Source organism: Pseudopipra pipra, chromosome 9 (assembly GCF_036250125.1).
Source record: "Pseudopipra pipra isolate bDixPip1 chromosome 9, bDixPip1.hap1, whole genome shotgun sequence".
NCBI lineage: Eukaryota > Metazoa > Chordata > Aves > Passeriformes > Pipridae > Pseudopipra > Pseudopipra pipra.
The window spans coordinates 51,165-78,136 of record NC_087557.1 but is presented as its reverse complement, the minus strand read 5'-3'; the positions used below and the strand labels follow the sequence as shown (position 1 = coordinate 78,136).

General features: G+C 60.5%; 4 long non-coding RNA genes across 4 annotated transcripts; all 4 read left to right on the top strand.

Annotated features, from left to right (window-relative positions):
• Positions 1-8,735: 8,735 nt before the first annotated feature.
• On the top strand, positions 8,736-12,224 carry LOC135418582 (uncharacterized). Its single transcript, XR_010432534.1, has 3 exons — positions 8,736-8,880; positions 11,482-11,576; positions 12,047-12,224. It is a non-coding gene; the product is annotated as an uncharacterized LOC135418582 (long non-coding RNA).
• A 1,486-nt stretch (positions 12,225-13,710) lies between these two features.
• On the top strand, positions 13,711-17,796 carry LOC135418585 (uncharacterized). Its single transcript, XR_010432537.1, has 4 exons — positions 13,711-13,900; positions 16,492-16,586; positions 17,048-17,456; positions 17,557-17,796. It is a non-coding gene; the product is annotated as an uncharacterized LOC135418585 (long non-coding RNA).
• Positions 17,797-19,184: 1,388 nt separating this feature from the next.
• On the top strand, positions 19,185-20,424 carry LOC135418586 (uncharacterized). The gene is made up of 3 exons (XR_010432538.1): positions 19,185-19,590; positions 19,691-19,785; positions 20,247-20,424. It is a non-coding gene; the product is annotated as an uncharacterized LOC135418586 (long non-coding RNA).
• A 4,355-nt stretch (positions 20,425-24,779) lies between these two features.
• Positions 24,780-26,017, top strand: LOC135418584 (uncharacterized). Its single transcript, XR_010432536.1, has 2 exons — positions 24,780-25,274; positions 25,695-26,017. It is a non-coding gene; the product is annotated as an uncharacterized LOC135418584 (long non-coding RNA).
• The last annotated feature ends 955 nt before the right edge of the window (positions 26,018-26,972 follow it).

Genomic DNA, 26,972 nt, shown 5'->3' with positions numbered 1-26,972 from the left:
GCGGGGGGGAGGAGGCAAAGGGGACTGTAAATTGGTCTGCTGGGGAGTGTTTTGGGGCCGAGTTCATGCTCTTGGCTTGTTGTGTGTCAATTCCCAGCCTCGGTCAGGGCTTCGCGGGGAGCGTTGCTGCTGCCGCTGCCGCCGCCGCCGGGAGAGAGAAGTCCTTTGGGAAGCCGGGATAAAAACAGCAACTCTGTGAATTGCCCAGCTTTTCCTAGGGAAGGGCAGGTTTTAGGGAAGAAAGGCCCGTCCTCGCGAAAGGCGCCGCGGGTCTCGCAAGGGGGGGGCCGCGCGGCTGCAGTGCCGTTCCCGGCCGTGTCCGCCAGGCGGCGACTGCGAGGCGGCGCCCGGCGGTCGGGGCGGGCTGGGAAGCGGAGAGCTGGAGTGTTTTGGCACTGCCGGGCTTCTCCGAGCTTCAATCCGGAGTGGGAGCTTCTTGTGGGACTGCACAGCGAAGCTGCCTGTGGGAATGACCCGGCTGTTGCTCGGTGTACTCCTAACGACAGTGTCTTTTACTCCGTGTTCCCAGGCTGCCTCTTTTCCTTCGGTCGCCGTGGACACTGTGCCGGACGCCTCTGGCAGGACTAACTACCGTGGCTTTTATGTCCAGCGTGCTGTGCTGTGAACCTGCAGGTAAGAAAAGCTGGGAGTGCAGTCCCTCTGCTTTGGTTGCTGTGTCTCTTTGGGAGTTGTTTCGGAGGGGAATGAGAGAGCGATTTGGTTTGAAGGGGACCTTCAAAGGCCACCCTGTCTTCCGTGGGCAGGGGCACCTTCCACTCTCATCCCCGGTTGGATGCTGCAGGTCCCATCCAGCCTGGCCTGGAACACTTGCAGGGATCCAGGGGCAGGCTCAGCTTCCCTGTGCGGTGTGCTCTAGTAGCTCTCCACTGGCATGGTGAAAAATGTTGTCAGTGTGTTTTGTTCGAGGATGGGAAGCAGGACCGGGGTGAAAATTGCGTTCTCTGAGGTGCAGAGGGAAATAATTCTCCTTTGACGTCAAATGTACTGGGTTTTGCACGAGCCTCGTCTGCCTTATGTTTGAATTGCTTTCTGTTCTCGGCAGTTGTTTTAAATTAAACTTTTATTTTGTGTCTCCCCCCTCAGCATCCTGTCCGAGACAAAGCTACCTTTCTTTCCTCGTGGGAATGGACCGGCCGGGCTTTGGCAATCTGTCCCCTCGAAAGGCAAAGTGACCTCTTGCAGCAGGGGAAGACTGAAGCAAGGGGTGCCAGGAAGAACTGGAGTCCCTGGAGAATAAAAGCTGGAAGTATGGCCCCGAAAGTCCCCAGCCCCGGGTGGTCAGTGGTCTGACTTGCACGGACCGGTGGCCTTGGCCAGGAGTGGTCCTGCGGGAAGCACCTTTGCCCAGGCTGTAATTTTAATTTCCACTGGGTGCTGGCAAAGCCCCCCTGGGGGTGAGCCCCAGTGCCTGGCAGGAGCGGAGCAGGCTTGCAGGGAGGTGTTCACCCGGTCAGCGTCAGGAACCATCCTAACTGAGGCCTCGGTGAGTACTTTTTGTGTGACTGGAGAGTGAAGCTGTGTGAATGACCTGGCTATTGCTCAGTGTACTCCTAATTAAAGTGCCTTTTACTCCGTGTTCCCAGGCTGCCTCTTTACCTTCGGTCGCCGTGGACACTGTGCCGGACACCTCTGGCAGGACTAACCCTGTGGCTTTTATGTCCAACGTGCTGTATGCCTGCAGGTAAGAAAAGCTGGGAGTGCAGTCCCTCTGCTTTGGTTGCTGTGTCTCTTTGGGAGTTATTTTGGAGGGGAATGAGAGAGCGATTTGGTTTGAAGGGGACCTTCAAAGGCCACCCTGCCTTGCGTGGGCAGGGGCACCTTCCACTCTCATCCCCGGTTGGATGCTGCAGGTCCCATCCAGCCTGGCCTGGAACACTTGCAGGGATCCAGGGGCAGGCTCAGCTTCCCTGTGCAGTGTGCTCTAGTAGCTCTCCACTGGCATGGTGAAAAATGTTGTCAGCGTGTTTTGTTCGAGGATGGGAAGCAGGACCTGGGGGAAAATGCCATTCTGTTAGGTGCAGAGGGAAATAATTCTCCTTTGAAGTCAAATGGGTTTTGCACGAGCCTCGTCTGCCTTATGTTTGAATTGCTTTCTGTTCTCGGCAGTTGTTTTAAATTAAACTTTTATTTTGTGTCTCCCCCCTCAGCATCCTGTCCGAGACAAAGCTACCTTTCTTTCCTCGTGGGAATGGACCGGCCGGGCTTTGGCAATCTGTCCCCTCGAAAGACAAAGTGACCTCTTGCAGCAGGGGAAGACTGAAGCAAGGGGTGCCAGGAAGAACTGGAGTCTCTGGAGAATAAAAGCTGGAAGCGTGCCCCCGAAAGTCCCCAGCCCCGGGTGGTCAGTGGTGTGACTTGCACGGACCGGTGGCCTTGGCCAGGAGCGGTCCTGCCGTCCTGTAATTTGAATTTCCTGCCCAGGCTGTAATTTTAATTTCCACTGGGTGCTGGCAAAGCTCCCCTGGGGGTGAGCCCCAGTGCCTGGCAGGAGCGGAGCGGGCTTGCGGGGCCCTCCTGGCAGGCGTTGTGTCTAAGGGAAGGGTAGGGGGGCCTTTGTCTGTCCCAGAGGAGCTTCAGTGTTCTTTGTTGCTCTCTGGAGGACTAAGAACTAAAAAAAATAAAAGCAAACGAGAAAGAAAAGAAAAGAAAATGAAATGAAAAATAAATAGAATAAAAAATTAAGGCAATAAGGAAGGAAAATGAAAGAAAAAAAATCAAAGCGAGCAAAGTAAAAAGGCCCTAATAAAATGCCAAGTGAAATGAAAGGGAAAACCAGGGCTTCTTGGGCACCCCGGGGTTTACTCCCCGCCTCGCCCCGCCCCGCCCCGCCCCGCCGTCCGCCCCGTGACTTGGGGGTCCCCCCTAAAGTATGAGAAGGGGACCCGAAAAGGTGGTCGGGGAAGGGCGGGGAGCCGAAAAGGCAGCGGAGGGGGTGCCGCGAAATGTGAGGGAGGGGCCGGGGCAAAGCGGGCGAGGCGCGCGCGGCGAGAGCGAGCGAAGGCGGGCGGTGTGGGGGGGGCAGGCAAGGTGGCGACGGCGGCGCCTGCGCAGTCGTAAGCGAGACGCCGGCGATCACGAGGTAAGTGAGGGCGGGCGGGCGAGGGCAAGCGGCGACGCATGCGCAGTGGCTCCTGTGCCGCTGCAGCGCTCCCCGCTCGACTTGAGGGCCGGCTCCGGCGGCACGGCGGGAGCTGCGGTCTCCCGTCTCTCCCGGGGTGTGCGCGGGGGGAATAAGGTGAAGATTTTTGGGGCGAAAGCGCAGAAATTAGCGAGGGTCGTTGTCCGGGTAAAGCGGGGCACCGGAAGTAGAGAGCGACCGGGCTGTTTTGGAGGGCGCACCACCCGGACCGGAAGTGCTGCGAGGCCGTACACAAAGATGGCGGCGCCATGACCGGAAGTCCTCCAAGGCCGTACACAAAGATGGCGGCGCCGGCCCGGAAGTCGCCCCGAGGCCACACTCAAGAGGGCGCCGCCAGGACCGGAACTTAGCCCGGCCACACTCAAGATGGCGGCGAGAGGCCCCCTCGCCTCAGAGAGGCGTTTTTCCTGGTGCCTGACCTCCGCTCCGCCCCGGACCCCCGCCCCGCGCCCGCAGCGCCGTCTCGCCGCGCCGCTTCCCGCTGTGGGGACGGGGCGGGGCGCTCGGCGGCGCCGGGCGCGGGCGGCGGGTTCGCGGGCGGCGGCAGGCACCGGCGCCGGCAGCCCCCTCTCGGCGACGCGGCGCGGCGCGCAGGCGCAGGATCCCAGGTGGTCGCCGCCCTCCCGCCCGCCCGCCCCGCTCCGCTCCGCTCCGCTCCGCTCCGCTCCCGCTCCGCTCCCGCTCCGCTCCGCTCCGCTCCGCTCCGCTCCCGCCGTGCCCCGGAGATGCTGTCGGGGCTGCGCCGCCGCCTCCCCCCCCCGGAAGCGACCCACGGCGGCGGATCCGACGTCGGGCTCTGCAGGAGATCGTCGCCGGGGTAAGCGGGGGCCCGGCGGGGGGGCGGCGGCCGCTCTTCTGCCTCTCCCGCGGCCAGCGGGGCCTGCAGGCAGGGGAAGCGACAGGCAGGTTTCTCGCCTCTGCGGAGACACTCGCACCTGCGTGCCGCCGCCAGGAGAAGGGGTGGCGAGAGCGGCAGGCGGCAGGGCCGGGCTCGGATGTGCCCTGGCATCGCACCCCCCCCGCGGGGAGGCTCTGTGCCGCCTCAGGGACAGAGGAAGCGGATCTTGCAGGACCCCTTTGTTCGCTCGTTGAGCTCGCAAGAGACACAAGGGGCATGAAATCCCAGGGCAGCTGCGCCTGCCGGAGGGGTTGCAGGGAGAAGCAGCTGGGGGGGGGGGGTTTGCTCTCTGCCCCTTTGCCACCTTCCCCTCGCTTCCCTGGGACTGCAGGGAATCCCAGCTCCCCTTGGCTTCTCCGGGGGCCTCGCGGCAGGGTTTCGAAGTGTGGCCCTGAGATTTTCTGGCCTTGGAACTGATGGCTGTTTCGGGGCACGTCTCCCCGGGCAGTGTGTCTTTTAACGCTTGCCGGGGCAGGAGAATTACGGCGGAAGAAAGCAAAGAAAGCCCAGAGCCTGGAGTAGGCAGGCCCGGGCCTCTGGCGAGCCCAGGCCTTGCTGCTCGGTGCCGATTGTGCCCGGGGCTTCTTCCTCACCGTTGGGGTCCAAATGAGAGGGGAGCAAGAGGCAGAACAGCCCGCTGCTGCTGCTGCTGCTGCTGCTGCTGCTGGGGCTGAACTGTCTGCAGTGCCCGGGGGCCGGGCAGGACTTGGCCCCGATGCCTGCATTGCTCTGCAGCGGCCAGGGAGGGGTCCCAAAAGTCAACCCCCCGCCTGCTGTGCTGCACAGCAGGGGCTGGCTAGGCCGGTTCCCGGCCGGGGGAGCCCGGGGGAGGCCGTGCTGGGGCTGAGGGGCTGCTGCTCTCTGGGCCTCTCGGGGTTTGCCTTGGAATCCCAAAGCCTGGGCCTGCGCGGGGGGGGAGGAGGCAAAGGGGACTGTAAATTGGTCTGCTGGGGAGTGTTTTGGGGCCGAGTTCATGCTCTTGGCTTGTTGTGTGTCAATTCCCAGCCTCGGTCAGGGCTTCGCGGGGAGCGTTGCTGCTGCCGCTGCCGCCGCCGCCGGGAGAGAGAAGTCCTTTGGGAAGCCGGGATAAAAACAGCAACTCTGTGAATTGCCCAGCTTTTCCTAGGGAAGGGCAGGTTTTAGGGGAGAAAGGCCCGTCCTCGCGAAAGGCGCCGCGGGTCTCGCAAGGGGGGGGCCGCGCGGCTGCAGTGCCGTTCCCGGCCGTGTCCGCCAGGCGGCGACTGCGAGGCGGCGCCCGGCGGTCGGGGCGGGCTGGGAAGCGGAGAGCTGGAGTGTTTTGGCACTGCCGGGCTTCTCCGAGCTTCAATCCGGAGTCGGAGCTTTTTGTGGGACTGCACAGCGAAGCTGCCTGTGGGAATGACCCGGCTGTTGCTCGGTGTACTCCTAACGACAGTGTCTTTTACTCCGTGTTCCCAGGCTGCCTCTTTTCCTTCGGTCGCCGTGGACACTGTGCCGGACGCCTCTGGCAGGACTAACTACCGTGGCTTTTACGTCCAGCGTGCTGTGCTGTGAACCTGCAGGTAAGAAAAGCTGGGAGTGCAGTCCCTCTGCTTTGATTGCTGTGTCTCTTTGGGAGTTGTTTCGGAGGGGAATGAGAGAGCGATTTGGTTTGAAGGGGACCTTCAAAGGCCACCCTGTCTTCCGTGGGCAGGGGCACCTTCCACTCTCATCCCCGGTTGGATGCTGCAGGTCCCATCCAGCCTGGCCTGGAACACTTGCAGGGATCCAGGGGCAGGCTCAGCTTCCCTGTGCGGTGTGCTCTAGTAGCTCTCCACTGGCATGGTGAAAAATGTTGTCAGTGTGTTTTGTTCGAGGATGGGAAGCAGGACCGGGGTGAAAATTGCGTTCTCTGAGGTGCAGAGGGAAATAATTCTCCTTTGACGTCAAATGTACTGGGTTTTGCACGAGCCTCGTCTGCCTTATGTTTGAATTGCTTTCTGTTCTCGGCAGTTGTTTTAAATTAAACTTTTATTTTGTGTCTCCCCCCTCAGCATCCTGTCCGAGACAAAGCTACCTTTCTTTCCTCGTGGGAATGGACCGGCCGGGCTTTGGCAATCTGTCCCCTCGAAAGACAAAGTGACCTCTTCCAACAGGGGAAGACTGAAGCAAGGGGTGCCAGGAAGAACTGGAGTCTCTGGAGAATAAAAGCTGGAAGTATGGCCCCGAAAGTCCCCAGCCCCGGGTGGTCAGTGGTCTGACTTGCACGGAGCAGTGGCCTTGGCCAGGAGCGGTCCTACCGGCCTGTACTTTTAATTTCCTGCCCAGGCTGTAATTTTAATTTCCACTGGGTGCTGGCAAAGCCCCCCTGGGGGTGAGCCCCAGTGCCTGGCAGGAGCGGAGCGGGCTTGCAGGGAGGTGTTCACCCGGTCAGCGTCAAGAACCATCCTAACTGAGGCCTCGGTGAGTGCTTTTTGTGTGACTGGAGAGTGAAGCTGTGTGAATGACCTGGCTATTGCTCAGTGTACTCCTAATTAAAGTGCCTTTTACTCCGTGTTCCCAGGCTGCCTCTTTGCCTTCGGTCGCCGTGGACACTGTGCCGGACACCTCTGGCAGGACTAACCCTGTGGCTTTTATGTCCAACGTGCTGTATGCCTGCAGGTAAGAAAAGCTGGGAGTGCAGTCCCTCTGCTTTGGTTGCTGTGTCTCTTTGGGAGTTATTTTGGAGGGGAAATTTGGTTTGAAGGGGCCCTTCAAAGGCCACCCTGTCTTCCGTGGGCAGGGGCACCTTCCACTCTCATCCCCGGTTGGATGCTGCAGGTCCCATCCAGCCTGGCCTGGAACACTTGCAGGGATCTGGGGACAGCCTCGGCTTCCCTGTGCAGTGTGCTCTAATAGCTCTCCACTGGCATGGTGAAAAATTTTGTCAGTGTGTTTTGTTCGAGGATGGGAAGCAGGACCTGGGGGAAAATGCCATTCTGTTAGGTGCAGAGGGAAATAATTCTCCTTTTAAGTCAAATGGGTTTTGCACGAGCCTCGTCTGCCTTATGTTTGAATTGCTTTCTGTTCTCGGCAGTTGTTTTAAATTAAACTTTTATTTTGTGTCTCCCCCCTCAGCATCCTGTCCGAGACAAAGCTACCTTTCTTTCCTCGTGGGAATGGACCGGCCGGGCTTTGGCAATCTTTCCCCTCGAAAGACAAAGTGACCTCTTCCAGCAGGGGAAGACTGAAGCAAGGGGTGCCAGGAAGAACTGGAGTCTCTGGAGAATAAAAGCTGGAAGCGTGCCCCCGAAAGTCCCCAGCCCCGGGTGGTCAGTGGTCTGACTTGCACGGACCGGTGGCCTTGGCCAGGAGCGGTCCTGCGGGAAGCACCTTTGCCCAGGCTGTAATTTTAATTTCCACTGGGTGCTGGCAAAGCCCCCCTGGGGGTGAGCCCCAGTGCCTGGCAGGAGCGGAGCGGGCTTGCGGGGCCCTCCTGGCAGGCGTTGTGTCTAAGGGAAGGGTAGGGGGGCCTTTGTCTGTCCCAGAGGAGCTTCAGTGTTCTTTGTTGCTCTCTGGAGGACTAAGAACTAAAAAAAATAAAAGCAAACGAGAAAGAAAAGAAAAGAAAATGAAATGAAAAATAAATAGAATAAAAAATTAAGGCAATAAGGAAGGAAAATGAAAGAAAAAAAATCAAAGCGAGCAAAGTAAAAAGGCCCTAATAAAATGCCAAGTGAAATGAAAGGGAAAACCAGGGCTTCTTGGGCACCCCGGGGTTTACTCCCCGCCTCGCCCCGCCCCGCCCCGCCCCGCCGTCCGCCCCGTGACTTGGGGGTCCCCCCTAAAGTATGAGAAGGGGACCCGAAAAGGTGGTCGGGGAAGGGCGGGGAGCCGAAAAGGCAGCGGAGGGGGTGCCGCGAAATGTGAGGGAGGGGCCGGGGCAAAGCGGGCGAGGCGCGCGCAGCGAGAGCGAGCGAAGGCGGGCGGTGTGGGGGGGGCAGGCAAGGTGGCGACGGCGGCGCCTGCGCAGTCGTAAGCGAGACGCCGGCGATCACGAGGTAAGTGAGGGCGGGCGGGCGAGGGCAAGCGGCGACGCATGCGCAGTGGCTCCTGTGCCGCTGCAGCGCTCCCCGCTCGACTTGAGGGCCGGCTCCGGCGGCACGGCGGGAGCTGCGGTCTCCCGTCTCTCCCGGGGTGTGCGCGGGGGGAATAAGGTGAAGATTTTTGGGGCGAAAGCGCAGAAATTAGCGAGGGTCGTTGTCCGGGTAAAGCGGGGCACCGGAAGTAGAGAGCGACCGGGCTGTTTTGGAGGGCGCACCACCCGGACCGGAAGTGCTGCGAGGCCGTACACAAAGATGGCGGCGCCATGACCGGAAGTCCTCCAAGGCCGTACACAAAGATGGCGGCCCCGGCCCGGAAGTCGCCCCGAGGCCACACTCAAGAGGGCGCCGCCAGGACCGGAACTTAGCCCGGCCACACTCAAGATGGCGGCGAGAGGCCCCCTCGCCTCAGAGAGGCGTTTTTCCTGGTGCCTGACCTCCGCTCCGCCCCGGACCCCCGCCCCGCGCCCGCAGCGCCGTCTCGCCGCGCCGCTTCCCGCTGTGGGGACGGGGCGGGGCGCTCGGCGGCGCCGGGCGCGGGCGGCGGGTTCGCGGGCGGCGGCAGGCACCGGCGCCGGCAGCCCCCTCTCGGCGACGCGGCGCGCCGCGCAGGCGCAGGATCCCAGGTGGTCGCCGCCCTCCCGCCCGCCCGCCCCGCTCCGCTCCGCTCCGCTCCCGCCGTGCCCCGCAGATGCTGTCGGGGCTGCGCCGCCGCCTCCCCCCCCGGAAGCGACCCACGGCGGCGGATCCGACGTCGGGCTCTGCAGGAGATCGTCGCCGGGGTAAGCGGGGGCCCGGCGGGGGGGCGGCGGCCGCTCTTCTGCCTCTCCCGCGGCCAGCGGGGCCTGCAGGCAGGGGAAGCGACAGGCAGGTTTCTCGCCTCTGCGGAGACACTCGCACCTGCGTGCCGCCGCCAGGAGAAGGGGCGGCGAGAGCGGCAGGCGGCAGGGCCGGGCTCGGATGTGCCCTGGCATCGCACCCCCCCCGCGGGGAGGCTCTGTGCCGCCTCAGGGACAGAGGAAGCGGATCTTGCAGGACCCCTTTGTTCGCTCGTTGAGCTCGCAAGAGACACAAGGGGCATGAAATCCCAGGGCAGCTGCGCCTGCCGGAGGGGTTGCAGGGAGAAGCAGCTGGGGGGGGGGGGTTTGCTCTCTGCCCCTTTGCCACCTTCCCCTCGCTTCCCTGGGACTGCAGGGAATCCCAGCTCCCCTTGGCTTCTCCGGGGGCCTCGCGGCAGGGTTTCGAAGTGTGGCCCTGAGATTTTCTGGCCTTGGAACTGATGGCTGTTTCGGGGCACGTCTCCCCGGGCAGTGTGTCTTTTAACGCTTGCCGGGGCAGGAGAATTACGGCGGAAGAAAGCAAAGAAAGCCCAGAGCCTGGAGTAGGCAGGCCCGGGCCTCTGGCGAGCCCAGGCCTTGCTGCTCGGTGCCGATTGTGCCCGGGGCTTCTTCCTCACCGTTGGGGTCCAAATGAGAGGGGAGCAAGAGGCAGAACAGCCCGCTGCTGCTGCTGCTGCTGCTGCTGCTGCTGGGGCTGAACTGTCTGCAGTGCCCGGGGGCCGGGCAGGACTTGGCCCCGATGCCTGCATTGCTCTGCAGCGGCCAGGGAGGGGTCCCAAAAGTCAACCCCCCGCCTGCTGTGCTGCACAGCAGGGGCTGGCTAGGCCGCTTCCCGGCCGGGGGAGCCCGGGGGAGGCCGTGCTGGGGCTGAGGGGCTGCTGCTCTCTGGGCCTCTCGGGGTTTGCCTTGGAATCCCAAAGCCTGGGCCTGCGCGGGGGGGAGGAGGCAAAGGGGACTGTAAATTGGTCTGCTGGGGAGTGTTTTGGGGCCGAGTTCATGCTCTTGGCTTGTTGTGTGTCAATTCCCAGCCTCGGTCAGGGCTTCGCGGGGAGCGTTGCTGCTGCCGCTGCCGCCGCCGCCGGGAGAGAGAAGTCCTTTGGGAAGCCGGGATAAAAACAGCAACTCTGTGAATTGCCCAGCTTTTCCTAGGGAAGGGCAGGTTTTAGGGAAGAAAGGCCCGTCCTCGCGAAAGGCGCCGCGGGTCTCGCAAGGGGGGGGCCGCGCGGCTGCAGTGCCGTTCCCGGCCGTGTCCGCCAGGCGGCGACTGCGAGGCGGCGCCCGGCGGTCGGGGCGGGCTGGGAAGCGGAGAGCTGGAGTGTTTTGGCACTGCCGGGCTTCTCCGAGCTTCAATCCGGAGTCGGAGCTTTTTGTGGGACTGCACAGCGAAGCTGCCTGTGGGAATGACCCGGCTGTTGCTCGGTGTACTCCTAACGACAGTGTCTTTTACTCCGTGTTCCCAGGCTGCCTCTTTTCCTTCGGTCGCCGTGGACACTGTGCCGGACGCCTCTGGCAGGACTAACTACCGTGGCTTTTATGTCCAGCGTGCTGTGCTGTGAACCTGCAGGTAAGAAAAGCTGGGAGTGCGGTCCCTCTGCTTTGATTGCTGTGTCTCTTTGGGAGTTGTTTCGGAGGGGAATGAGAGAGCGATTTGGTTTGAAGGGGACCTTCAAAGGCCACCCTGTCTTCCGTGGGCAGGGGCACCTTCCGCTCTCATCCCCGGTTGGATGCTGCAGGTCCCATCCAGCCTGGCCTGGAACACTTGCAGGGATCCAGGGGCAGGCTCAGCTTCCCTGTGCGGTGTGCTCTAATAGCTCTCCACTGGCATGGTGAAAAATTTTGTCAGTGTGTTTTGTTCGAGGATGGGAAGCAGGACCGGGATGAAAATTGCGTTCTCTGAAGTGCAGAGGGAAATAATTCTCCTTTGAAGTCAAATGTACTGGGTTTTGCACGAGCCTCGTCTGCCTTATGTTTGAATTGCTTTCTGTTCTCGGCAGTTGTTTTAAATTAAACTTTTATTTTGTGTCTCCCCCCTCAGCATCCTGTCCGAGACAAAGCTACCTTTCTTTCCTCGTGGGAATGGACCGGCCGGGCTTTGGCAATCTGTCCCCTCGAAAGACAAAGTGACCTCTTGCAGCAGGGGAAGACTGAAGCAAGGGGTGCCAGGAAGAACTGGAGTCTCTGGAGAATAAAAGCTGGAAGCGTGCCCCCGAAAGTCCCCAGCCCTGGGTGGTCAGTGGTCTGACTTGCACGGACCGGTGGCCTTGGCCAGGAGCGGTCCTGCCGGCCTGTACTTTGAATTTCCTGCCCAGGCTGTAATTTTAATTTCCACTGGGTGCTGGCAGAGCCCCCCTGGGGGTGAGCCCCAGTGCCTGGCAGGAGCGGAGCGGGCTTGCGGGGATGTGTTCACCCGGTCAGCGTCAGGAACCATCCTAACTGAGGCCTCGGTGAGTGCTTTTTGTGTGACTGGACAGTGGAGCTGTGTGAATGACCTGGCTATTGCTCAGTGTACTCCTAATTAAAGTGCCTTTTACTCCGTGTTCCCAGGCTGCCTCTTTCCCTTCGGTCGCCGTGTGTGTGCCGGACACCTCTGGCAGGACTAACCCTGTGGCTTTTATGTCCAACGTGCTGTATGCCTGCAGGTAAGAAAAGCTGGGAGTGCAGTCCCTCTGCTTTGGTTGCTGTGTCTCTTGGGAGTTATTTTGGAGGGGAATGAGAGAGCGATTTGGTTTGAAGGGGACCTTCAAAGGCCACCCTGCCTTCCGTGGGCAGGGGCACCTTCCCCTCTCATCCCCGGTTGGATGCTGCAGGTCCCATCCAGCCTGGCCTGGAACACTTGCAGGGATCCAGGGGCAGGCTCAGCTTCCCTGTGCGGTGCTCTCTAGTAGCTCTCCACTGGCATGGTGAAAAATGTTGTCAGCGTGTTTTGTTCGAGGATGGGAAGCAGGACGTGGGGGAAAATGCCATTCTGTTAGGTGCAGAGGGAAATAATTCTCCTTTGAAGTCAAATGTACTGGGTTTTGCACGAGCCTCGTCTGCCTTATGTTTGAATTGCTTTCTGTTCTTGGCAGTTGTTTTAAATTAAACTTTTGTTTTGTGTCTCCCCCCTCAGCATCCTGTCCGAGACAAAGCTACCTTTCTTTCCTCGTGGGAATGGACCGGCCGGGCTTTGGCAATCTGGCCCCTTGAAAGACTAAAGTGACCTCTTGCAGCAGGGGAAGACTGAAGCAAGGGGTGCCAGGAAGAACTGGAGTCTCTGGAGAATAAAAGCTGGAAGCGTGCCCCCGAAAGTCCCCAGCCCCGGGTGGTCAGTGGTCTGACTTGCACGGACCGGTGGCCCTTGCCAGGAGCGGTCCTGCCATCCTGTAATTTGAATTTCCTGCCCAGGCTGTAAGTTTAATTTCCACTGGGTGCTGGCAAAGCTCCCCTGGGGGTGAGCCCCAGTGCCTGGCAGGAGCGGAGCGGGCTTGCGGGGCCCTCCTGGCAGGCGTTGTGTCTAAGGGAAGGGTAGGGGGGCCTTTGTCTGTCCCAGAGGAGCTTCAGTGTTCTTTGTTGCTCTCTGGAGGACTAAGAACTAAAAAAAATAAAAGCAAACGAGAAAGGAAAGAAAAGAAAATGAAATGAAAAGTAAATAGAATAAAAAATTAAGGCAATAAAGAAGGAAAATGAAAGAAAAAAAATCAAAGCGAGCAAAGTAAAAAGGCCCTAATAAAATGCCAAGTGAAATGAAAGGGAAAACCAGGGCTTCTTGGGCACCCCGGGGTTTACTCCCCGCCTCGCCCCGCCGTCCGCCCCGCCCCGCCGTCCGCCCCGCCCCGCCGTCCGCCCCGTGACTTTGGGGTCCCCCCTAAAGTATGAGAAGGGGACCCGAAAAGGTGGTCGGGGCAAGGGCGGGGAGCCGAAAAGGCAGCGGAGGGGGTGCCGCGAAATGTGAGGGAGGGGCCGGGGCAAAGCGGGCGAGGCGCGCGCAGCGAGAGCGAGCGAAGGCGGGCGGTGTGGGGGGGGCAGGCAAGGTGGCGACGGCGGCGCATGCGCAGTCGTAAGCGAGACGCCGGCGATCACGTGGTAAGTGAGGGCGGGCGGGCGAGGGCAAGCGGCGACGCATGCGCAGTGGCTCCTGTGCCGCTGCAGCGCTCCCCGCTCGACTTGAGGGCCGGCTCCGGCGGCACGGCGGGAGCTGCGGTCTCCCGTCTCTCCCGGGGTGTGCGCGGGGGGAATAACGTGAAGATTTTTGGGGCGAAAGCGCAGAAATTAGCGAGGGTCGTTGTCCGGGTAAAGCGGGGCACCGAAAGTAGAGAGCGACCGGGCTGTTTTGGAGGGCGCACCACCCGGACCGGAAGTGCTGCGAGGCCGTACACAAAGATGGCGGCGCCATGACCGGAAGTCCTCCAAGGCCGTACACAAAGATGGCGGCCCCGGCCCGGAAGTCGCCCCGACGCCACACTCAAGATGGCGCCGCCAGGACCGGAACTTAGCCCGGCCACACTCAAGATGGCGGCAAGAGGCCCCCTCGCCTCAGAGAGGCGTTTTTTCCTGGTGCCTGACCTCCGCTCCGCCCCGGACCCCCGCCCCGCGCCCGCAGCGCCGTCTCGCCGCGCCGCTTCCCGCTGTGGGGACGGGGCGGGGCGCTCGGCGGCGCCGGGCGCGGGCGGCGGGTTCGCGGGCGGCGGCAGGCACCGGCGCCGGCAGCCCCCTCTCGGCGACGCGGCGCGCCGCGCAGGCGCAGGACCCCAGGTGGTCGCCGCCCTCCCGCCCGCCCGCCCCGCTCCGCTCCGCTCCGCTCCTCTCCGCTCCTCTCCGCTCCCGCTCCGCTCCCGCTCCGCTCCCGCTCCGCTCCCGCTCCGTTCCCGCTCCGCTCCCGCCGTGCCCCGGAGATGCTGTCGGGGCTGCGCCGCCGCCTCCCCCCCCCGGAAGCGACCCACGGCGGCGGATCCGACGTCGGGCTCTGCAGGAGATCGTCGCCGGGGTAAGCGGGGGCCCGGCGGGGGGGCGGCGGCCGCTCTTCTGCCTCTCCCGCGGCCAGCGGGGCCTGCAGGCAGGGGAAGCGACAGGCAGGTTTCTCGCCTCTGCGGAGACACCTGCGTGCCGCCGCCAGGAGAAGGGGCGGCGAGAGCGGCAGGCGGCAGGGCCGGGCTCGGATGTGCCCTGGCATCGCACCCCCCCCGCGGGGAGGGTCTGCGCCGCCTCAGGGACAGAGGAAGCGGATCTTGCAGGACCCCTTTGTTCGCTCGTTGAGCTCGCAAGAGACACAAGGGGCATGAAATCCCAGGGCAGCTGCGCCTGCCGGAGGGGTTGCAGGGAGAAGCAGCTGGGGGGGGGGGGTTTGCTCTCTGCCCCTTTGCCACCTTCCCCTCGCTTCCCTGGGACTGCAGGGAATCCCAGCTCCCCTTGGCTTCTCCGGGGGCCTCGCGGCAGGGTTTCGAAGTGTGGCCCTGAGATTTTCTGGCCTCGGAACTGATGGCTGTTTCGGGGCACGTCTCCCCGGGCAGTGTGTCTTTTAACGCTTGCCGGGGCAGGAGAATTACGGCGGAAGAAAGCAAAGAAAGCCCAGAGCCTGGAGTAGGCAGGCCCGGGCCTCTGGCGAGCCCAGGCCTTGCTGCTCGGTGCCGATTGTGCCCGGGGCTTGTTCCTCACCGTTGGGGTCCAAATGAGAGGGGAGCAAGAGGCAGAACAGCCCGCTGCTGCTGCTGCTGCTGCTGGGGCTGAACTGTCTGCAGTGCCCGGGGGCCGGGCAGGACTTGGCCCCGATGCCTGCATTGCTCTGCAGCGGCCAGGGAGGGGTCCCAAAAGTCATCCCCCCGCCTGCTGTGCTGCACAGCAGGGGCTGGCTAGGCCGCTTCCCGGCCGGGGGAGCCCGGGGGAGGCCGTGCTGGGGCTGAGGGGCTGCTGCTCTCTGGGCCTCTCGGGGTTTGCCTTGGAATCCCAAAGCCTGGGCCTGCGCGGGGGGGAGGAGGCAAAGGTGACTGTAAATTGGTCTGTTGGGGAGTGTTTTGGGGCCGAGTTCATGCTCTTGGCTTGTTGTGTGTCAATTCCCAGCCTCGGTCAGGGCTTCGCGGGGAGCGTTGCTGCTGCTGCTGCCGCTGCCGCCGCCGCCGGGAGAGAGAAGTCCTTTGGGAAGCCGGGATAAAAACAGCAACTCTGTGAATTGCCCAGCTTTTCCTAGGGAAGGGCAGGTTTTAGGGAAGAAAGGCCCGTCCTCGCGAAAGGCGCCGCGGGTCTCGCAAGGGGGGGGCCGCGCGGCTGCAGTGCCGTTCCCGGCCGTGTCCGCCAGGCGGCGACTGCGAGGCGGCGCCCGGCGGTCGGGGCGGGCTGGGAAGCGGAGAGCTGGAGTGTTTTGGCACTGCCGGGCTTCTCCGAGCTTCAATCCGGATTCGGAGCTTTTTGTGGGACTGCACAGCGAAGCTGCCTGTGGGAATGACCCGGCTGTTGCTCGGTGTACTCCTAACGACAGTGTCTTTTACTCCGTGTTCCCAGGCTGCCTCTTTTCCTTCGGTCGCCGTGGACACTGTGCCGGACGCCTCTGGCAGGACTAACCCTGTGGCTTTTATGTCCAGTGTGCTGTGCTGTGAACCTGCAGGTAAGAAAAGCTGGGAGTGCGGTCCCTCTGCTTTGATTGCTGTGTCTCTTTGGGAGTTGTTTCGGAGGGGAATGAGAGAGCGATTTGGTTTGAAGGGGACCTTCAAAGGCCACCCTGTCTTCCATGGGCAGGGGCACCTTCCGCTCTCATCCCCGGTTGGATGCTGCAGGTCCCATCCAGCCTGGCCTGGAACACTTGCAGGGATCCAGGGGCAGGCTCAGCTTCCCTGTGCGGTGTGCTCTAATAGCTCTCCACTGGCATGGTGAAAAATTTTGTCAGTGTGTTTTGTTCGAGGATGGGAAGCAGGACCGGGATGAAAATTGCGTTCTCTGAGGTGCAGAGGGAAATAATTCTCCTTTGAAGTCAAATGTACTGGGTTTTGCACGAGCCTCGTCTGCCTTATGTTTGAATTGCTTTCTGTTCTCGGCAGTTGTTTTAAATTAAACTTTTATTTTGTGTCTCCCCCCTCAGCATCCTGTCCGAGACAAAGCTACCTTTCTTTCCTCGTGGGAATGGACCGGCCGGGCTTTGGCAATCTGTCCCCTCGAAAGACAAAGTGACCTCTTGCAGCAGGGGAAGACTGAAGCAAGGGGTGCCAGGAAGAACTGGAGTCTCTGGAGAATAAAAGCTGGAAGCGTGCCCCCGAAAGTCCCCAGCCCTGGGTGGTCAGTGGTCTGACTTGCACGGACCGGTGGCCTTGGCCAGGAGCGGTCCTGCCGGCCTGTACTTTGAATTTCCTGCCCAGGCTGTAATTTTAATTTCCACTGGGTGCTGGCAGAGCCCCCCTGGGGGTGAGCCCCAGTGCCTGGCAGGAGCGGAGCGGGCTTGCGGGGATGTGTTCACCCGGTCAGCGTCAGGAACCATCCTAACTGAGGCCTCGGTGAGTGCTTTTTGTGTGACTGGACAGTGGAGCTGTGTGAATGACCTGGCTATTGCTCAGTGTACTCCTAATTAAAGTGCCTTTTACTCCGTGTTCCCAGGCTGCCTCTTTTCCTTTGGTCGCCGTGTGTGTGCCGGACACCTCTGGCAGGACTAACCCTGTGGCTTTTATGTCCAACGTGCTGTATGCCTGCAGGTAAGAAAAGCTGGGAGTGCAGTCCCTCTGCTTTGGTTGCTGTGTCTCTTTGGGAGTTATTTTGGAGGGGAAATTTGGTTTGAAGGGGACCTTCAAAGGCCACCCTGTCTTCCGTGGGCAGGGGCACCTTCCCCTCTCATCCCCGGTTGGATGCTGCAGGTCCCATCCAGCCTGGCCTGGAACACTTGCAGGGATCCAGGGGCAGGCTCAGCTTCCCTGTGCGGTGTGCTCTAGTAGCTCTCCACTGGCATGGTGAAAAATTTTGTCAGTGTGTTTTGTTCGAGGATGGGAAGCAGGACCTGGGGGAAAATGCCATTCTGTTAGGTGCAGAGGGAAATAATTCTCCTTTGAAGTCAAATGTACTGGGTTTTGCACGAGCCTCGTCTGCCTTATGTTTGAATTGCTTTCTGTTCTCGGCAGTTGTTTTAAATTAAACTTTTATTTTGTGTCTCCCCCCTCAGCATCCTGTCCGAGACAAAGCTACCTTTCTTTCCTCGTGGGAATGGACCGGCCGGGCTTTGGCAATCTGTCCCCTCGAAAGACAAAGTGACCTCTTCCAACAGGGGAAGACTGAAGCAAGGGGTGCCAGGAAGAACTGGAGTCTCTGGAGAATAAAAGCTGGAAGCGTGCCCCCGAAAGTCCCCAGCCCCGGGTGGTCAGTGGTCTGACTTGCATGGACCGGTGGCCTTGGCCAGGAGCGGTCCTGCCGGCCTGTACTTTGAATTTCCTGCCCAGGCTGTAATTTTAATTTCCACTGGGTGCTGGCAAAGCCCCCCTGGGGGTGAGCCCCAGTGCCTGGCATGAGCGGAGCAGGCTTGCAGGGAGGTGTTCACCCGGTCAGCGTCAGGAACCATCCTAACTGAGGCCTCGGTGAGTGCTTTTTGTGTGACTGGACAGTGGAGCTGTGTGAATGACCTGGCTATTGCTCAGTGTACTCCTAATTAAAGTGCCTTTTACTCCGTGTTCCCAGGCTGCCTCTTTCCCTTCGGTCGCCGTGGACACTGTGCCAGACACCTCTGGCAGGACTAACCCTGTGGCTTTTATGTCCAACGTGCTGTATGCCTGCAGGTAAGAAAAGCTGGGAGTGCAGTCCCTCTGCTTTGGTTGCTGTGTCTCTTTGGGAGTTATTTTGGAGGGGAATGAGAGAGCGATTTGGTTTGAAGGGGACCTTCAAAGGCCACCCTGCCTTCCGTGGGCAGGGGCACCTTCCACTCTCATCCCCGGTTGGATGCTGCAGGTCCCATCCAGCCTGGCCTGGAACACTTGTAGGGATCCAGGGGCAGGCTCAGCTTCCCTGTGCAGTGCTCTCTAGTAGCTCTCCACTGGCATGGTGAAAAATGTTGTCAGCGTGTTTTGTTCGAGGATGGGAAGCAGGACGTGGGGGAAAATGCCATTCTGTTAGGTGCAGAGGGAAATAATTCTCCTTTGAAGTCAAATGTACTGGGTTTTGCACGAGCCTCGTCTGCCTTATGTTTGAATTGCTTTCTGTTCTCGGCAGTTGTCTTAAATTAAACTTTTATTTTGTGTCTCCCCCCTCAGCATCCTGTCCGAGACAAAGCTACCTTTCTTTCCTCGTGGGAATGGACCGGCCGGGCTTTGGCAATCTGTCCCCTTGAAAGACAAAGTGACCTCTTGCAGCAGGGGAAGACTGAAGCAAGGGGTGCCAGGAAGAACTGGAGTCTCTGGAGAATAAAAGCTGGAAGTATGGCCCCGAAAGTCCCCAGCCCCAGGTGGTCAGTGGTCTGACTTGCACGGACCGGTGGCCTTGGCCAGGAGTGGTCCTGCGGGAAGCACCTTTGCCCAGGCTGTAATTTTAATTTCCACTGGGTGCTGGCAAAGCCCCCCTGGGGGTGAGCCCCAGTGCCTGGCATGAGCGGAGCGGGCTTGCGGGGAGGTGTTCACCCGGTCAGCGTCAGGAACCATCCTAACTGAGGCCTCGGTGAGTGCTTTTTGTGTGACTGGACAGTGGAGCTGTGTGAATGACCTGGCTATTGCTCAGTGTACTCCTAATTAAAGTGCCTTTTACTCCGTGTTCCCAGGCTGCCTCTTTCCCTTTGGTCGCCGTGTGTGTGCCGGACACCTCTGGCAGGACTAACCCTGTGGCTTTTATGTCCAACGTGCTGTATGCCTGCAGGTAAGAAAAGCTGGGAGTGCAGTCCCTCTGCTTTGGTTGCTGTGTCTCTTTGGGAGTTATTTTGGAGGGGAAATTTGGTTTGAAGGGGACCTTCAAAGGCCACCCTGTCTTCCGTGGGCAGGGGCACCTTCCCCTCTCATCCCCGGTTGGATGCTGCAGGTCCCATCCAGCCTGGCCTGGAACACTTGCAGGGATCCAGGGGCAGGCTCAGCTTCCCTGTGCGGTGTGCTCTAATAGCTCTCCACTGGCATGGTGAAAAATTTTGTCAGCGTGTTTTGTTCGAGGATGGGAAGCAGGACCGGGGTGAAAATTGCATTCTCTGAGGCGCAGAGGGAAATAATTCTCCTTTGAAGTCAAATGTACTGGGTTTTGCACGAGCCTCGTCTGCCTTATGTTTGAATTGCTTTCTGTTCTCGGCAGTTGTTTTAAATTAAACTTTTATTTTGTGTCTCCCCCCTCAGCATCCTGTCCGAGACAAAGCTACCTTTCTTTCCTCGTGGGAATGGACCGGCCGGGCTTTGGCAATCTGTCCCCTCGAAAGACAAAGTGACCTCTTCCAACAGGGGAAGACTGAAGCAAGGGGTGCCAGGAAGAACTGGAGTCTCTGGAGAATAAAAGCTGGAAGCGTGCCCCCGAAAGTCCCCAGCCCCGGGTGGTCAGTGGTCTGACTTGCACGGACCGGTGGCCTTGGCCAGGAGCGGTCCTACCGGCCTGTACTTTGAATTTCCTGCCCAGGCTGTAATTTTAATTTCCACTGGGTGCTGGCAAAGCCCCCCTGGGGGTGAGCCCCAGTGCCTGGCAGGAGCGGAGCGGGCTTGCAGGGAGGTGTTCACCCGGTCAGCGTCAGGAACCATCCTAACTGAGGCCTCGGTGAGTGCTTTTTGTGTGACTGGACAGTGGAGCTGTGTGAATGACCTGGCTATTGCTCAGTGTACTCCTAATTAAAGTGCCTTTTACTCCGTGTTCCCAGGCTGCCTCTTTCCCTTTGGTCGCCGTGTGTGTGCCGGACACCTCTGGCAGGACTAACCCTGTGGCTTTTATGTCCAACGTGCTGTATGCCTGCAGGTAAGAAAAGCTGGGAGTGCAGTCCCTCTGCTTTGGTTGCTGTGTCTCTTTGGGAGTTATTTTGGAGGGGAAATTTGGTTTGAAGGGGACCTTCAAAGGCCACCCTGTCTTCCGTGGGCAGGGGCACCTTCCCCTCTCATCCCCGGTTGGATGCTGCAGGTCCCATCCAGCCTGGCCTGGAACACTTGCAGGGATCCAGGGGCAGGCTCAGCTTCCCTGTGCGGTGTGCTCTAGTAGCTCTCCACTGGCATGGTGAAAAATTTTGTCAGCGTGTTTTGTTCGAGGATGGGAAGCAGGACCGGGGTGAAAATTGCATTCTCTGAGGTGCAGAGGGAAATAATTCTCCTTTGAAGTCAAATGTACTGGGTTTTGCACGAGCCTCGTCTGCCTTATGTTTGAATTGCTTTCTGTTCTTGGCAGTTGTTTTAAATTAAACTTTTGTTTTGTGTCTCCCCCCTCAGCATCCTGTCCGAGACAAAGCTACCTTTCTTTCCTCGTGGGAATGGACCGGCCGGGCTTTGGCAATCTGGCCCCTTGAAAGACTAAAGTGACCTCTTGCAGCAGGGGAAGACTGAAGCAAGGGGTGCCAGGAAGAACTGGAGTCTCTGGAGAATAAAAGCTGGAAGCGTGCCCCCGAAAGTCCCCAGCCCCGGGTGGTCAGTGGTCTGACTTGCACGGACCGGTGGCCCTTGCCAGGAGCGGTCCTGCCATCCTGTAATTTGAATTTCCTGCCCAGGCTGTAAGTTTAATTTCCACTGGGTGCTGGCAAAGCTCCCCTGGGGGTGAGCCCCAGTGCCTGGCAGGAGCGGAGCGGGCTTGCGGGGCCCTCCTGGCAGGCGTTGTGTCTAAGGGAAGGGTCGGGGGGCCTTTGTCTGTCCCAGAGGAGCTTCAGTGTTCTTTGTTGCTCTCTGGAGGACTAAGAACTAAAAAAAATAAAAGCAAACGAGAAAGGAAAGAAAAGAAAATGAAATGAAAAGTAAATAGAATAAAAAATTAAGGCAATAAAGAAGGAAAATGAAAGAAAAAAAATCAAAGCGAGCAAAGTAAAAAGGCCCTAATAAAATGCCAAGTGAAATGAAAGGGAAAACCAGGGCTTCTTGGGCACCCCGGGGTTTACTCCCCGCCTCGCCCCGCCCCGCCCCGCCCCGCCCCGCCGTCCGCCCCGCCCCGCCGTCCGCCCCGTGACTTTGGGGTCCCCCCTAAAGTATGAGAAGGGGACCCGAAAAGGTGGTCGGGGCAAGGGCGGGGAGCCGAAAAGGCAGCGGAGGGGGTGCCGCGAAATGTGAGGGAGGGGCCGGGGCAAAGCGGGCGAGGCGCGCGCAGCGAGAGCGAGCGAAGGCGGGCGGTGTGGGGGGGGCAGGCAAGGTGGCGGTGGCGACGGCGGCGCATGCGCAGTCGTAAGCGAGACGCCGGCGACCACGTGGTAAGTGAGGGCGGGCGGGCGAGGGCAAGCGGCGACGCATGCGCAGTGGCTCCTGTGCCGCTGCAGCGCTCCCCGCTCGACTTGAGGGCCGGCTCCGGCGGCACGGCGGGAGCTGCGGTCTCCCGTCTCTCCCGGGGTGTGCGCGGGGGGAATAACGTGAAGATTTTTGGGGCGAAAGCGCAGAAATTAGCGAGGGTCGTTGTCCGGGTAAAGCGGGGCACCGAAAGTAGAGAGCGACCGGGCTGTTTTGGAGGGCGCACCACCCGGACCGGAAGTGCTGCGAGGCCGTACACAAAGATGGCGGCGCCATGACCGGAAGTCCTCCAAGGCCGTACACAAAGATGGCGGCCCCGGCCCGGAAGTCGCCCCGACGCCACACTCAAGATGGCGCCGCCAGGACCGGAACTTAGCCCGGCCACACTCAAGATGGCGGCAAGAGGCCCCCTCGCCTCAGAGAGGCGTTTTTTCCTGGTGCCTGACCTCCGCTCCGCCCCGGACCCCCGCCCCGCGCCCGCAGCGCCGTCTCGCCGCGCCGCTTCCCGCTGTGGGGACGGGGCGGGGCGCTCGGCGGCGCCGGGCGCGGGCGGCGGGTTCGCGGGCGGCGGCAGGCACCGGCGCCGGCAGCCCCCTCTCGGCGACGCGGCGCGCCGCGCAGGCGCAGGACCCCAGGTGGTCGCCGCCCTCCCGCCCGCCCGCCCCGCTCCGCTCCGCTCCGCTCCTCTCCGCTCCTCTCCGCTCCCGCTCCGCTCCCGCTCCGTTCCCGCTCCGCTCCCGCCGTGCCCCGGAGATGCTGTCGGGGCTGCGCCGCCGCCTCCCCCCCCCGGAAGCGACCCACGGCGGCGGATCCGACGTCGGGCTCTGCAGGAGATCGTCGCCGGGGTAAGCGGGGGCCCGGCGGGGGGGCGGCGGCCGCTCTTCTGCCTCTCCCGCGGCCAGCGGGGCCTGCAGGCAGGGGAAGCGACAGGCAGGTTTCTCGCCTCTGCGGAGACACTCGCACCTGCGTGCCGCCGCCAGGAGAAGGGGCGGCGAGAGCGGCAGGCGGCAGGGCCGGGCTCGGATGTGCCCTGGCATCGCACCCCCCCCGCGGGGAGGGTCTGCGCCGCCTCAGGGACAGAGGAAGCGGATCTTGCAGGACCCCTTTGTTCGCTCGTTGAGCTCGCAAGAGACACAAGGGGCATGAAATCCCAGGGCAGCTGCGCCTGCCGGAGGGGTTGCAGGGAGAAGCAGCTGGGGGGAGGGTGTTTGCTCTCTGCCCTTTTGCCACCTTCCCCTCGCTTCCCTGGGACTGCAGGGAATCCCAGCTCCCCTTGGCTTCTCCGGGGGCCTCGCGGCAGGGTTTCGAAGTGTGGCCCTGAGATTTTCTGGCCTCGGAACTGATGGCTGTTTCGGGGCACGTCTCCCCGGGCAGTGTGTCTTTTAACGCTTGCCGGGGCAGGAGAATTACGGCGGAAGAAAGCAAAGAAAGCCCAGAGCCTGGAGTAGGCAGGCCCGGGCCTCTGGCGAGCCCAGGCCTTGCTGCTCGGTGCCGATTGTGCCCGGGGCTTGTTCCTCACCGTTGGGGTCCAAATGAGAGGGGAGCAAGAGGCAGAACAGCCCGCTGTTGCTGCTGCTGCCGCCGGGAGAGAGAAGTCCTTTGGGAAGCCGGGATAAAACCAGCAGCTCTGTGAATTGCCCAGCTTTTCCTAGGGAAGGGCAGGTTTTAGGGGAGAAAGGCCCGTCCTCGCGAAAGGCGCCGCGGGTCTCGCAAGGAGGGGCCGCGCGGCTGCAGTGCCGTTCCCGGCCGTGTCCGCCAGGCGGCGACTGCGAGGCGGCGCCCGGTGGTCGGGGCGGGCTGGGAAGCGGCGCCTGCGCAGAACGAGGCGTTGGCCGGGCCGGGCCTGGAGCGCTCGGGGCCGCCGGGCAGGGCAGTGGCCGGGGATCGGCCGGGGCGGGGGTTGGAGCGTAAGAGCAGGTTTTAGGGAAGAAACGCCTGTGGTGAGTAATCAGAAGAGAAGGGTGAAAGCCAAGAGCCTTTGACTTCCCCGGTGCACTTAATTCTCTTGTTCTCTCTTTCAGGACAGGGAAAATCATTGACTTGGGTCCAACAATGCCATATGTGTTGAGGTGTGAGCACCCAAAGCAACAGGCTCCAGCCCCACCGACCGGCGCTGGGGGCTCCTGGTGCTGCCCGTGGGGTGGGGTAAGTCAGAGGGACACGTTTCTCTCCTCCTGCCTGTTGGCATTTGCTCCCTGGGCACTGGCTCTGTTTCCCACTGCAGGCTGGTCCTTGCCGTGCTGGGAAGGGTGGAGAGGAAGGGGCAAAGGGCTGGGTGAGTGTGGGGTCCCCGAGCTGTGGGGTTGGGCTGTGCTGAGTGGGGCAGGTGGGTCCCTGTTGGTGAGCCTGAGCCTTGGCTTGGGGGTTCAGGAGCCCGGGGGGCCGAGCTGGGGGGTGTTTGCTGCTCTGCCAGGGCTGGGGCTGACACAGCGCTGGGGGAGAGCCTGGAGCTGGGCTGGGCCGGGGGACAGACGCAGGGGAGCTGGGGGAGGGTTTGGGACTCCCTGGGGGGAAAGGAGGGGTGGATGGGCTGGGTGGAGCCATGGGCCTGTGCTCCTGGGAACACACTTGTCCAGGGCGCTGGGATCCGGGTCAAACTCCAGTTCCCCTCCTGTCCAGGGATGCAGGGTCTGAGGGATTGGATTTCCCTGGGGGTTTGCAGGAGACCAGGAATGAGAGGAAACACGGTGCCAGAGCTGTGTCCGAGTGGGCTGCGTTTCCCTGTGAGGACAGAGGGCCTGTGGGCTGAGGTGAGATTGTTGTGAGTGTTGGGATGAGCATTCCAGGGAACGGGGAGCTTGGAATTCCAGGTGCTGATGGAACCATTGCCTTAGGTGGGTTTAGTTTGTGTCTGTGGGAGCTGGGATTCGGGCTGGGGAGCTGTTGCTGAGAACAAAGGGTGGAGAAAACCTGCTCCACGGATGTGTAAGGAAGGATGGAGTAGCAGGGAAGGGGAGTATTTCTAGACAGTATCAATATTCTCCATGTGGGATGGAGCAGCGATGGGGGTGGTTCGGTTTGGCCTGGGCCGGTCAGGATCCACCATAAACAACCCACCAGACCCTGAACCCTCACTGGACATGTCCAGCCCCTCAACAGAAACCCAAGTCCTTCATTAACTGTTACAGAGGAAAAATGATTGGTAATTGCTTCTGATCTGTGGAGAATCTCCTTTGGAATGATCAAGCAGAGAGCGTACCAAGGCAAGCAGAGCATTTCGTTTGGCTCTTTTTTTTTTTCTGGTTTGTCATTTTCTGTTTGGCTTCAGTGTATTTTGTGTGCTCCTGTTCAGGAGGCAGTGTATTTTTACCTTGAAATTCGGGGTGATTTTGTTTGTTTGTTTAGGGTTTTTTTCTTTCCCAGTTGAATCAGGCCTAGTCCGATGTTGTCCTACAGGACTGCTTTGGTGCTGGGTCAGAGAGAGAGAAGGGGAATGACTTTTCATTCTCTTCCAAGCAGAAGTGGGAGGTTGTCTTGCCTCTCCCCAAAGCACTGCAGGCACATGGGAGTAGCTCCTTGCTGGCCCACCCAGTTCTCTGAGAAACCTGTGGGGGAGAGGTTTAAGTCTTAATGACAATGCTTTGGTCTCTTGGTGGCAAAGAGTGGGTCCTACAGTCCCAGCCTGATGAGGGAGAACAGGAACCTCTGTTCTTCGTGCAAACCTTCTGTTGCTCCTTGTGCAGTCTTTTCTTTCTGTTGTATGTGTTACTGTCCAGAATCTCTCCGAGGAAAGCTGTTAGAAATTTAGAGGTAGGACTGGGATTTGGGTCTGTTCCCTACAAACTGCTGCAAAGCCTGAAGGACCGGGCTGATGACTGCTCTTAACAAAGGGGGTTTATTAATATTCTGTCAGATTTCCCTCAGCTCTGGGCAGGACAGGCAAGGGTTCGGGTCGGGAATTGTGCAAGCAAGACCTGTTATTTCTCCTGTGCGTGTGTCAGTTTGGCAGGGCTGGGACAAGGAGGACTCGTGCGGGCACCTCCAGAGACAGCGGGAACGGGAGCGTGCTGCGGAGAAGGAAAATTCCAGGGGGTGGGTGCTGAGAAATTTGTCCTTCCCTTGCCCTGTGCTCTGCACTTAGCAATGGGTCAAGTGCAGAAGTTTCCTGGGGACCCTGGAAAATGAGGCCGGGTCTGCTAAGAAAAGTGGGGCCAAAAGAGCAGGACCTGGGTCTGCGAGCGTGGGAGAAACAAGGGCCGGGTCATCCTCTGCCTCCGGGAGGGAGGGCAGCAGGAAAGGCCACGGACTAAAGCACTGAAGTGCCGTTCCCCAGGGAGCCCCTGCCCAGCACTGAACTTGCTTGTGCACTTGCTGTCCCTTTGCCAGCGGAGCCGAAGCGTCGGGTGCGGGTGCCGGGGGGATGGAGCTGCCAAGGACAAACTGGGAGGGTGTTTGCGAAGGAAGGGGGGAGAAGGAGCTCTTGATGTGCTTTTTTACTTCTTCATCCCACAGAATTGCCACGAGAGGAAATACCTCAGAGGGGCTTCCCTCCAGATAAGCCCTGAATGTGCCAGGAGGTTTCAGCTGGGAGAAAGGAGCTGTGGAAGAAAAGCAACCTAAAATTAGCCAGTGGGGATCATCAGGTTTTCCAACCAAGAAAAACAAGGAGAGAGATGAGGGAATCACGTTCCAATTACTAATGACTTGGTGGGTGCAGGAATGATTTGTGTGTGTTTTCCAGTCCCTTTTGATTCCTGGGATGATTTTAAAATGATGGCTTTAGCAATCAACTAAATTGGAGATGTTGTTTTTGAGAGGAAATGATGCCAAATAAATGCAGAGAGAGAGCATGGAATCATCCGGGGATCTTGGAGTGGTTTGGGTTGGAAAGGATCTCAGGGATCATCTCCTTCCATCCCCTGTCACGGGTGGGGACACCTTCTAATAGACATCCAGCCTGGCCTTGGCCACTTGCAGGGATGGGGCAGCCACAGCTTCTCTGTGCCAGGCCACCTCCCCACCCTCCCAGGGAAGAATGTCTCCCTTATGTGCAATCTTTCCCGTTCTTCTCTGCAGGAAGTGGGCTGGGACAAGGGAATTGGCTCCCACGAGGCCGAGGATCAGAGCAGGCTCTGCACAGGGGATGACTTCCACTTCCGAACGGGGAAGGGCACCTTCGTCCCCACCCCCGGCATGGGGACGGAGTAACATCTGCCTGCAGCTGGCTGGAGTTCCCCTTGGCTCTGGGCTTTCTGCCCACGGGCCGGGGATCATGGCCAGAGTCCTTCAAACCTGGGGCACAGTGGCCTTCACAGCATCCCTGCAGCCCGTCCAGGGCAGGCTGCTGCCCATCGGCCCCTGATCACAGGTGGATGTAGAAGTGATGGTGTTTAGGGAATGCTGATTGTGTTTCCCTGACTTTAGCAACGTGGTCATTAAAAAGAGAAAAATAACAAGTCTGTGGAAATCCCTGCACGTGGGAGCTTGCAGCGCTCGGGATTAAACTTGGCTCTATGATGTTAAAACTGTGGGCGAGGGGCGGTGGCCGAGCAGGGCCAGCGGCGGTGCCGGACGGGGCCGGCCCGGGGGTCCCTTCCCCGCGGGGTCGCAGCCGCGGGACCCGCCCCCGCCCCGCGCGGCCCCTCCCGGCGCGCCCCGCCCGGCGTTGGGGGCTGCGGCCGCTCCCGGCGCTGCCGAGGCTGCCGGGGAGGGACCGGCCTGTGCTGGGGGCACGGGGTTTGTTCCTTGTGTCCGAGGGCGGCGGCGGCGGGAGGGGCCGGGGGAGGGCGG